This window comes from Artemia franciscana, chromosome 3 (genome assembly GCF_032884065.1).
Source record: "Artemia franciscana chromosome 3, ASM3288406v1, whole genome shotgun sequence".
Lineage (NCBI taxonomy): Eukaryota > Metazoa > Arthropoda > Branchiopoda > Anostraca > Artemiidae > Artemia > Artemia franciscana.
Window position 1 is genome coordinate 22778046 of NC_088865.1, and position 12942 is coordinate 22790987.

At 35.2% G+C, this 12942-nt stretch overlaps 1 protein-coding gene across 5 annotated transcripts in view; it reads left to right on the top strand.

Moving 5' to 3' along the window:
- Positions 1 to 4482: 4482 nt before the first annotated feature.
- LOC136025037 (uncharacterized) overlaps positions 4483 to 12942 on the top strand; it is a 97826-nt gene continuing 89366 nt past the window's right edge. For 2 of the 5 annotated variants that reach the window (XM_065700693.1, XM_065700697.1), the window contains exon 1: positions 4483 to 4569. The gene's annotated coding sequence lies outside the window, so the exon portion shown is untranslated. Of the gene's footprint in view, positions 4570 to 8991; positions 9108 to 12942 lie in introns of those variants that run through there. The other 3 variants (XM_065700695.1, XM_065700698.1, XM_065700694.1) reach the window with 3 other exon arrangements.

Genomic DNA, 12942 nt, shown 5'->3' on the forward strand with positions numbered 1-12942 from the left:
ATAGTCATTTTCAGCCATAATGTCCATAATATTATGCAGAGATAAAAATTCTCTTAAGAACTCAAGCTAAAAATAAAAAAAAATATCATTTTAGTAGCTGCGAAGACATGAAAAAGGCTATCAAAATAAATGACGTATTTGTGAGGTGATGTATTGATCTCACCAGGTGATTTACCAGGTGATTATCAGAGAACCCTAGGGAAAAAATTTCAAGCTCCTATCTACAAAAATGTGGAATTTCGTATTTTTTGCCAGAAGACAAATCACGGGTGCGTGTTATTTGTTTTTTTTTTTTTCCAGGGGTCATCGTATCGACCAATTGGTCCTAGAATCTCGCAAGAGGGCTCATTCTAACGTAAATGAAAAGTTCTAGTGCCCTTTTTAAGTGACCAAAAAATTTGGAGGGCACCTAGGCCCCCTCCCACGCTCATTTTTTCTCCAAAGTCAACGGTTCAAAATTTTGAGATAGCCATTTTGTTCCGCATTGTCAAAAACCATAATGACTATGTCTTTGGGAATGACTTACTCCCCCACAGTCCCTGGGGGAGGGGCTGCAAGTTACAAACTTCGACCAGTGTTTACATATAATAATGGTTATTGGGAAATGTAGAGACGTTTTCAGGGGATTTTTTTTGTTTTGGGCGTGGGGTCGAGGGAAGGGGACTATGTGGGAGGATCTTTCCTTGGAGAAATATGTCATGGGGAACAGAAATTCAATCAAAAGGGCGCAGGATTTTCTAAAATTACTATAAAAAACAATAAAAAAAATAAACATGGAAATTTTTTTTTTTCAATTGAAAGTAAGGAGTAGCATTGAAACTTAAAACGAACAGAGATTATTACGCATATGAGGGGTGCTAAAAATACTTTAGCATAAAGAGCGAGATATTTAGAAGGAGATAAATACCTCGCTCTTTATGCTATAGTATTTTAGTAATTTTAACTATTTATTCTTCAGCCTTTCTGATTCAGGGGTTATTCTTAAAGAATTGCGACAAAACTTACGATTTAGTGTAAAGATTGAGGTACTAACGAGGGTACAAACCCCCTCATATACATAACAAAAATTTAAGAATACAAAAGTTTGTTACGTAAGCTAATTTTTAAGCTACGTATATTTTTTACTAATAAAAACATTCGTTAAAAATTAAATTTATAGTTGCCTTTTTATGTAACCGAAAAATTGCAGGGCAACTAGGCCTTCTTCCCCACCCCTTATTTCTCAAAATCATCTGATCAAAACTAAGAGAAAGCCATTTAGCCAAAAAAGGAATTAATATGCAAATTTCATTTTAATAATTTATGTATGGAGAGCCAAAATTAAACATGCATTAATTCAAAAACGTTCAGAAATTAAATGAAAAACCAGTTTTTTAACTGAAAGTAAGCACAATTCTGCTTTTTAAAACAATTAAAAGCTTTAGCGTAAAGAGCGAGGGATTGCGGAGGGGACAACCCATTTCATATACGGAGTAATTTCTGTTCGTTTTAAGTTTTAATGTCGCTCCTTACTTTCAGTTAAAAAACTAGTTTTTTTATTTAATCTACAAAATAGAATATACTATTTTACAAAAGTGTTTTACGTACCATATTTTTCTTAATGATATTTTTTACCATTTTAAGCAAACTACAATTATTCCAGAATTTATTCTTACATAGAAGAGGCGAACAGAAACGATCATTGATTTGACTTGACAATGCCACGATTGTTTCGATTTTGGATTGAGAAACTCCTCATGTGCTACTGTGAGCAATAGATCTATCGGTAATTGTTATATTTTAACGCAGAACTTGAGTATTTTGATCTGCCATCCCGGCTAAGCCGTTTCCATCCTAAATTTAAGACTACGAGATGTTGTTCTCACCATATTTACAGCACTTTAGTACCAGGGGCTGATCCAAGGGCTTAAGAAGGGACTCTGCTCTCCTCCCTCCCCACATACATCCACGATTTTTCCGGAGCCCTCATTCATTTTTATTAACTCTTTTCTATGTAAAATTATCAATTTCGTCAATTATTACCAGTGCTTCCACTATGTCGTATTTTCCGATATTGTTGGATTTTTGGCCCTCTTGTTAAGCAAAAAAAAAGAATTGGGTCAGACGTCTGAATTTTGTCGGATTTTTTTGTAAAAAATGGTTCTAGAATTTCTTTTTATTATTGGAGAAGGATTTTCAAATTAGCGAAATGGGTGGACCGTTCTCTTGGTGATTAAAAAAAACCCTATCACTAGTTTAAGAAAGGCGAAATTTTTGAAAATTTGTTATAGTTTTGTTCTGCAATAAGGAGTTTGAAATACAAATTGACCTCCTTGATATGATTGGGTGTTCTGATGGGATAGCGAAAACCATTTTCAACCTTATTTGTGATGCTCTTCAAGATGAAAATTTACCTACATAGAATGGGGTTGTATTTCGCGCGGACACGTGCAATATTATATTTGGGGGTGATAACTCGATTTTGAAGAGAATCAAGGACAAATTCCCATCTGTGATATGTACCAAGTATACCAGTCATTCATTTTATTTAATTGTTTATTTTGCTTGCGAGCATTGCCAACGCAATTATAAGATCTGTGTCGCACATTTATTAATACTTCAGCATGAGTACCAAATGCCACTCTGAGTTCAAATTGCACCAGAAGTTTATAGACAGCCCAGTCCTGAATGTGCCTGCCCCAGATCTGACACGTTGCCTGTCTCTTTGGATGTGTGTTGAGCGACTACTGAATAATTGGGATGAGCTTAATAAGCTACTTCCAGGGAATAGCAGCTGAGGATCCGGCTCACGCGAACGACAGAGCATCGCAAGCTCTAAAAAATCCATTGATTCGGATTCAACTTGAGTCCCAGCTTTATGTGCTGGAGTTGTTTACAGATTTTAATTTTCTTTTCCAATGTGAAAAGCCTTTGTCTCACAAAATAAAATTAGTGATGGATATACTTCCAAAAAATCTGACCAGGAATTTCATGAAGAATAGTTACATTTGGTCAACATCGCCACTGAATCTCGACCCTGGCAAAGCAAGTAAATACCTTCCAGCTGAAGATGTGTGCTTGGGGATGGCAGATCACGAGTTTCTTCAAACCTTGCAGTCAAATTTGAGTACAAAGCAAGTGAACATGAAGTGAAAGTCATCTATGAATGAGCTCGTAAGTTATATGTGGAAGCAGTGAAGCAAATCAAGCAGTGATTCTCGTTAGAGGACGAACTGTTTACGTTGTGTGAGATCTCTGACACTATGAAAGCTTTGGGCATAGGTGCAAGTGGTCTTCTGCGAAAGATTCTATACAGATATAGTTCGCCGTTGTGGGACGGGAAAATATAGTAGAGGAGTAGTGAAAATTTACTGCTTTTCGATCTTCCAAATGTAACAGATATCTGTGATTTTTGGTGTTACATGGCAACTACAAAAACACCAAATGGTGTTCAGAGATTTTCTAAGCATAATCAGCATTGTCCAATACCTCCTCACCTTGCCATTTTCGAACGTTGAGCGGTTCTTTCCAACTTCGAAACATGCTAAAGAAGATCATAGAAACTTGCTAAAAAGTGTGACCCATTACCTCAATTATGCAGGCCAATTTCGGCATGAACAGAAACAGACACGACTCCCATCATCTAAACGAAGATGCCCCCCTCTTAAAACGACTCAAAAGTGTAAAAGCCAACGCGACGGTTAAGGAGTGTGTCAGTGTAATTAAGAAAGTGAAACTAAAAAAAAAATGATGAAAGTTTGTTTTGTATTTGAGGAAAAAAAGGATTTTATATGCGTTTTTTAAAATACACGAGGCGAAAAAGAGCAAAAGTGAGTGTAAATAAGGTATATATATGTATATTTTTTTGGAAAGGTAATGATATAAATGTTGCCATTGAGGAAGGAGGCGCTGTAGGGCAGTCCTGTGAAAAGAAAAAGATTCCTATGGAACAGAATATTGTCAGATTTTTTGTCGGAGTTGGATATTAGACCATTGTGGTGTCGGAAAAATGTTGGATTTTCCGTGGTTGGGCGTCGTATTTTTCATACTTTTTAAACTGACCGATCGGAAATTTGGAAGGAACAAAACAAAAGCAGTAATTATTAGCGCCTTTGTCACATTGCCTCCCCAACATTCGGTTCTAAATTCACCAGTGTTTAGTACCATATTGATACAACTAAATAAATAAGGAAAATATAGATAGCCCAATTTGAACAGGTAAATGAATCTGATTACTTCATCTGTGTCCACCTGGTCTCAGATCTATAGATAATGATTGCCTCCCATGCGCTAGTGTAACTATAGCTTTATTTTTTTATCATACCGTACATAATAAGTCTCAGGATATTAGTTCTATTATTTGTCCTGAATGCAGTACTCCTAATGGAAAAAGGACCATGCTATGTACCAATTAATATTTTTCCTAACATTAGCTTTTTAACGTAAGTGGAAATGTTCCATTTTGAGCGTCATGATGGGAAATGGACCAGTATGACCAGAGCTTATGACTAATTTCTAAGAAAAGACGAAAAAGGTATCAAATCATCTTTATTTGACATATATTAATTTACTTTTCTGTTATTTACAAGGGTAAGCTTTGCCTTAATAAATGTTTAATCTTTTTATAGCCTACTTTAATCCTATAGGGGCTCAGATTTATTGATTGGTTCTTTATTTTGAATGTATTTATTATTTTACAATAAATAGCATAGCCTAGGCCTTTGTCTATGGGCTAGCCTACTTATAGGACAGAAGTCAGATAGGTAAAAAACAATATAGATTAGGAATACCACAATATTTACCATTCAGTGTTTTTTGCTAGACCTAATAATTGCATTCCAGCCCCCCATCCCAAGAGAGCCAGTTATAAGCCATCCTATTAAAAAAGGCTTGGCTTATAGCTCTGTGCAAAAAGTTGGCTGATTTTATGGATTTGCCATTATTATTCTATGCCTTTTTCTGATCAATAGTTTTTTCTAAATAGCCTAGCCTTGGCCTAAAGCTAAGTTGAAGAAAAACCAGTAAACTTGTAGCCTAGCCTGTGTAGCCTAGCTTGGCTAAGAGCCCCACCTAGTGCCATAAATAGAAGCATCAAGGGCTGGGGGGTTGAGATGCAGCTGTGGTAGCAATGGTCTTAAATTTAGAAAGGACTATCAAACAGGAAATTCAATGGTTGGCCTTTGATTGGATTCCTGGCCCAGAAATCTTTTCCTACCTGATTCCTGTCCTAGCCAATAGGTAGGCAGAAATTGTAAGTTACAGAATCTGGAAAGAAAGAATAATAAGTAGCAGAATCTAGGAACAAGAAATGGTGTCATTAAGGCAAAAAAACAGGCTACCCTTGGGACCTCAGTCCCAAGACAGATAGAGCACTAGATGTGACACAAAGTAATGTAAATAGTGTGAATAGGGGGCAAAAGGTCATTTGCAGCAAATTAAACTCAAACTTGGCTTGCACTGTGTCACTGGTCTCATAGAAAAAGTTTTAAAACTGCCTGTTCAGGCAGTGAGAGCAAGCATGACAAAACTGGTACCTAGTGAGAGTGGCAAGGAAGGTGAAATTAAGATCAATCACTTTTGTAATAGTGGCAATACTACTAAGGTAATAAACAGAAATAAATAAAACCTAGAAAGTCAATGACACACCAGTTTCCCCAAAATCACAAATGAAATATTTAGGGCTTCCTATTGGTGACACTCTTAAAGCAACTAGAAGGCTCTTGATCCTTCATTTCCAACATTGAACAACAACTACATATGGAAGCTTGGTAGCAAAGAAACTTCATCTCAACCACAAACTGCTAGCAAAACTTTACAATGCTTCTGCACTCCCAAATTTCCTATACCTTGCACCTTTTTGGCATACATTTATGATAACCAAGACAAAGGAGCTTTGGCAAATTTATTTCTGGTATGCCAAATACCTGCTTGCCCTTCCACCATGGTCAAGCAACCCCTGGGTCATTAAAAGATATGGTATCATAGACCCAAATGCTTCTATCAGAAAAAGCATAGAAGCTTATAATAGTAGAATTGGTCAGCATCCATGGAGTGCTATTTTGATTCAATGAATGTTTTGCTTTTGTATGTTTTAATTGTTTTTAATTAAGGTGAAGTGTTGCAAAGTTTTCTGTGTAGTTTTTTTAGGTCATTTTCTTTTTCCTCTTTTCTCTTATTCACATTTTAATCTGTTTTTCATGTGTATTATAACATGTTATAAATAAATTCAATCCAATATGTTGAAGAACTAGACTGAGAACTAAACTGTGAGTTATTCTCATTTATTCTGATAGTAGTTTGGTTGAGTATGTCTGTTTAAAACTCTATTTTGGATCTGAATCATTTATAAAAGTGTTGCTTCCCATAGTCTGTCTGCCCCTGATTAATTTATTTCACACTTAGCTCTATCTAATCTGATATCTAAGTTGAATGCCTATGAGTATTCAACAATATTTTTGCTTAGAAATTTTAGTATGCCTAATGCTAAGTGGGTTTAAGGTATAGAATTCCCCCTGAAAGTAGCCTCCCTGGGTCACTACAAAATCCCTCACTAACAACCTACTAACACAGATTCTTGACCAACCAACAGAATTTAGGCACCAGTAACAAACCTCCTTTACTCTTATTTATTCTGATAGTAGTTTTGTTGAGTATGTCTGTTTTAAACTCCATGTTGGATCTGAATCATTTATAAAAGGTATTGCTTACCATAGTCTGTCTGCCAATGATCAATTTATTTCACACCTAGCTCTATCTAATCTCATATCTAAGATGAATGCCTATGAGTATTCAACAATCTTTTTGTTTAGAAATTTTAGTATGCCTAATGTTGAGTGGGGTTAAGGTATAGGATTCCTCCTGAAAGTAGTCTCCTTGTGTCTCTACTAAATCACTCACTAACAGCCTACTGACACAGATTATTGACCAACCAACAGAATTCAGGCACCAACAACAAACTTCTCTTCTAGACTTAGTAGTGACAAATGACCTTGAACAAATCATTTTTACTTCCTATCACCCTGCAATTGAAGGCAGTTACCATATTTGTATTTTGACTGAGCTACAGGAGAACTTCAAGAAGGAAAATAAAGTAAAAAAAAATCCTCTACAGGTTATGTTTTGATACAGCAGGAACTGTCAAAGGTAAAATGGGAGAGTGTGGTTGACAGTGGTAAATCCACTGATGCTATATGCTGACAATTGCAAGCTCTTAGGAAATGTCCAAATTATCCCCAATCACTCAACAATGCAAGAAAATTTAGATGAACTATCTAGATGGTATCTGAATAGGGTTTGCAGTTCAACCTGAATAGGGTTTGCAGTTCAACCTGTCAAAATATAAAGTTCTGCATCTTGGATACAACAACCCTAAGCAACCTTTCCATATTGGAGAGGAAATACTTGAAGTTGTAAGTGAGAAGAAGGACCTGGGGTTTGTTGTTGATGATAGACTTAAGTCCACATCCACACACAAGCTCAAGTTGCTAAAGCAAACTGAACCCTAGGGCTCATAAGACAAACCTTTATTATCAGGAAGCCATGTGTGGCCAAGAAGCTGTACAAAACTATTGTACATCTACACCTGGAATTTGGAATAACCCTAGCATCTCCCCATTATAAAATGGACATTAAAGCACTTGAGACTATTCAAAGGCAAGCAACAAAGTTCATACCAGCTTTCCAAGACAAGTTGTACAAGGAATACCTCATGTCCCTCAAACTCCCCATCCTAGTCTATGAAAGGAAGAGACGAGATGCAATTCTACTTACAAACTGCTAGAAAACAACCTCTCAAGTCATGTTTTCATCTCATCCCTTTCAAGTACTACAAGAGGTCACACAAAGAAGCTGTAAGCCCCCCCATTGCCATCAATGTGACTGCCAGCACTTCTTCTCTTTATGTGCTATCTCTCACTGGAACAGCATCTCTGAAACCACCATCCAGTCTCAAACCATAGATACATTCAAGAAAGGAGTTGGACTAGGCTGATGCAGAGTGTAGGCTAACCTGGGATGTCAAACCAGTCATGTCACAGGACCGGCAAGATGTTCCACAGGAGGCTTATCACCACCTTATCTAGCTGGACATGCAATTTAAGTTAATTTAGGGTAATAGGGCCAATTATTAAGTAAAAATTGCTTCTCAGATTGTTGTTTTTGAATATGTAAGTATAGAAAATGGTTAATAATGCTATTAGGCTAGGACAGAAATCAGAAAAAAAGAAACATGCATGGCATTTAGTCTCTACTGGGGTTAGCATGCTAGACTTGAAATCCTGAGGACAGGGGTTCAGATCCTGGTGTTGCTGGCTATTTGGTTTTGAATAGGGGTCAATGGTGTGACTCATTAAGCTTAGCTAGAGTTGAACCAGTTGAAAATGGGTACCTGGAGAAATTTGGGGATACAACACTGGAAACATCAGAAGACTTGCCCAAAACAATGCATTGTACTCCCAGCCTAAGGAAAAAAATCAGGTGATCTGTACCTGTGTTATGCAGACCATTGGTCAGTATGTGAAAAAGTTCATGTTCTTTCTATAGCCTCTAACACCTGAAGAAATGCCACATTCTTAGCCTCTAACACTCTTAACAGATTGTACCATTGATTAGTGCAACACTACTTGACAAATAATCTAGGACCCACTTTAGACTAGACTATTGTAAATTGCATCATAGCCTCAAGTAGAGTTACATCATTTTGCAAATATACCTATGAAACCAATTTCAGCAGCAGTCATAAGTGGCGGCAGTTTTAACTGTAATGTAGTTGTAATTAAGATGTGATTACTCACCCTAGGCTTGGATAAAAAAATTTAACCCTAAAGAGATTCTATAATTGTAAATTCAGAAACATTTTGAAAGTCTAGTCTTGAATATTATTTGGATATTATTCTTTTACACCACTCTACTTGTTCAAATGATGAAATAAACTACAAATATTACAAATTGAATTGGTGTTAGATGTACATAGTCCAGATACATAGGATACCAATATCAATTTTTCCAGGTGGAGAGGCAAAACATACAGGGTAGAAAAAGATAAAAAGCTGCTGAATATCAGATACTTGGCAACTTGAAATGTCTAATAAAAGTAAAAACTACTAATACCAGGAGCAATATAAGCAAAGGTAATTATGTAGTTCCAATGCATTCCTAAAAAAAATAATGATAAAATGAAGGTTCTACTATACATTCTTAAACTAACTTCAACTTGCTCTGCAATTGTGTTTGAGACTGACTATTTTATTGGTAGAACTGTTTAAAAATTCATTTTTTCCAGTTATTCAATGCATATTTTTTAATTTTTTTTTGTTTTATGAAGCTGGTAGACTGTATGGTGAAAACAGATTTGGAAATTTTCAACAGTTTAGCCAAAAACCAATAGAACTTAGATCAAACTTAGCATGCATATAAAAGAATATTCATTAAAGTTAAGTTAATAAGAAAGAAGTAAGAATTAGGCTCTTTTATCTTTATCTTTGATTTAAGATAGCTCTGAAAATACACAATGACTAGTGTGTAAATACATGATTTTGGCTTTAGGTAAAGATAGTCTGATGTACAGTCTAATTAGGATTTAAAAATACATCCCATTGTAAACTACATATGCTGGAAATTTCCAAATTCGCAATTTCTGTATGAGCAATATGTTTTGCTTGACTTTGTGTTTTGCAATAAAAACTGAGCAATCTTAGGGTGGGCTAGAGAGCATGCCTGTAAAATAGAACATAGGAAATGGTGGAAAACTACTACATCACCTTTTACATACATCAGCTATATCACCAGATACATCACTTTAGTAATGGCCATTTGAATATATAAAAAAGAAGTAAAAATGCATATAAGATTTTTTTTACCGTGATAATTCTTTGTAATATAGTTTGGCATATAAAGACCACAGAAATATTGAACATGAAAATAGAGCAAACCACTTTTTGGATGCTATTAACTTTTAAAATTAATCAAGCTCAAAAAGTAATGTAGACTAGAATATAAAAAAAAGTTTATACACCCCTCCATGTTATAGCTTTTACTATTTATTAAAATGACAAAATTTTTATCTTCAGCAAATTAAACTGCTGTCTAATTGTTAATAGTCTAACTGTTTAATTTTTGGGATTATAAACAGAGTTTGAAACTCCTTACAATGGCAACAGGTAGGAATGAAAAATAACACGCTTGTATCTTCATAGAAAAAAAACTTAATAAATAAAAACAAAGAAAATACATTTTATTTGCATAGGTAGCTGCAATTTGTCTCCTTATTTTTGCTTTTTTCTGCCAGGACTACCAGGCTATTGTAAGATCATGGAGAGATGTTTAATGGCTGGTTTAAAAGCTACGGCTTGTATCTACATGTTTCTGTTGAGATTATCTTGGTTATGCTGCCATAAAGTGCCACATGACAATAAAAATGGTACTTTTCGGTCCCATTTTTACAGTGGGAAAGACTGGGAAGCACAATAAGGGTACCATAATAATCTTACTGTCTGGAAGTCTTTAATAGTACGTCTACAATACCCTCTCTTTTGTGTTCTCAAACCCTCTCCCACTATTTTAGTGATTAAAAACTAAAATACATGTTACAACAAAACTGCTAATGAAAAAAAAAATCACTTAGGTTTGGCTCAGTAATAAATGCCATTATTTAGCCCTGTCTTAAGAGTAAAAGTTCACTGCAAAATTAGTTTTTAAGGAATTCCCAAAAAAGCCTAAAAAACTAATATTTCTCTTCTCCTCTTTTATTTCTCGAGCACTAGCGTGAGATTGAAATGTCACAGACAGCTACTTAAGATCTTGTTTGAAAGCTAATGCAGTCAGTGTCAAATAGACCCCTAAGATGAACCCCAGTTTCTGAAAGAAACAACATTGATTCACAAATTTGCTGTGAAAATCAACACAACATCAAAATTGGTCGCAGGGATAATCTTCAAATAAAATATGTTATCATAGGTTGGAAATTTCATAAACAAAACTCCCAGATTTTTAACCTTGAAAATAGAGAACTTTGTATTATTTGTTAATACCTTGAATTAGCAAAAGAACATCAACTCCTTTAGAAGTGAGTAAGAGTGGATGAGGACTTTTTGTATGGGAGAGGAAGGAAGCATGGTCCTCTTTATCCAAAATTGGCCTTAGTAGCAGAAAAGAGAAGGGAAAACAAAATTATTTATAGCAGCAACATGCTCCTTAGCTCATAAATATGTTGTAAGAAAATTGTAGTAGTTGCAGGAAAAAGAAAGATTCTGAAGACTGTATACTACATAGAATAACTTGACTTGTACGTTTTAACAAACTTTCAGGCAACTTCTTTCAGTACAGTTGTAGTTATGAAGTTTGGCACCAGAAAGGACAATTACAGAAAGTAGTAGAACACCATTTGATAAACAAATTCAAAATTAAATTTAAATAATTTTATCACTGGAAAGTAAAAATTAACTTCAAACCTGAAAAGGAACTGATGGCACATTAAACATAAGGGGACTTCGTTTTGCTTCCTGATAGTCTCTTTGCTTTGAAGCTGAAGTTTTAACTTTTATTGGCTACATGCTCAAATCCATCCCATATATTGTCATGGTTATGAGTTGTTATGAATGTTTTGTTATCCTTTGCTCTTCAAAAGCAGGGCCTAAAATTTGGGTGCTTCTTAAAATTGTGTGTTTGAAAGTGTGGTTTATCTTCTTAAAGTGTAAGTTAAATTTAAATATATAACAGGGAATTGATATGGCCAGTATATTATTACAAATTTCCTTTGTTTTAAGTTTTAATATGGCTCTCTTCTTCTTGTAAAAATAATCCTTTCAAATTTGTATTTTGAATATACAATTTGCTTGTCCAAATCACAAATTAAGGGGAAAACCAAGATTTGGAAGTGAAATGCCTAGAAACTAGATGGCTATAGGAAGCAGTGCACAGACAAAAAGTGGTCAAATTTAAAACTTCCCCTTGCCATGAAAAATATGGAGGACACATAAGAGAGGACCTGCTGCCTTTAAATAGTTTAAAATTTTCTATATTAAATGCAGTGTTGCTTTTATTTTGATATAAAAACATACAATACAAGGTGGGGATCAAGGATTAAAACTAAATAAATAAACATATCTTTTATTAAAGAAAATCCACTATCTAAGCCCTGATAATAAAGCATACATATAGAATTTTAGCTTGATACGCTTGTATCAATGTGAACATACTGCACACATAAACAAAAAAGTACACCAATAAATTATGTGGCATGTTTCTGCTGTGGGGAGGGGCATTTGCTGTTTGGATTTTTTAAAGCCTATTTTAAGCGACAAAACATGAAGAACAATGTCTTACTAAAGGTGAAGATTCAGATGAGTTAAGATAAAATTTTATTCTCAAAATGGCCCTCACTGTCAAACATTAATGCAATTTTTGCAAAATCAATTCAAAATTAAAATTGGTATTAGTTAGTTTACTGACTTGATTTATATCTCATATGACCCTTGTGGCTGTATTGGGGCTTCTTCTTTTCTCAATTGTCGTTGAATATGGCAAAAGTATTTGGTTCTATCTGCTGCTGGACGCAGAAGTTGGTGGAAGTTCTGGCCATTGAAGTTGTCATGCCATCTCCTGTGGGGTCAGCCATGAGGCAGTGTGCCATGCACCCATCCTTCAAACGTGATTTTTGGGAGTTGATTTGATGACATTCGGTGGATATGACCAGGCCAGCGGAGTTGCTGACTTCTAATTTGGTCCATGATAGTGTATGAGCTGTGGAGGAGTTTACAGAGGTCTTCAATGGATACTTGGTCGATGGAGGTTATCCCTGCTTTGTGGTGGAAATATTTTGTTTCAAATCTGGAGATTCGACGCTCGTCATCAGCTGTAATTGACCAACTTTCACTTGTGTACATAGTAATGGGGATAATGAGACAGTTAGAGTTGAACCTTCTGTGATTTTGATAGTAATTTATTTTTCCAAATTGATGATAAGCA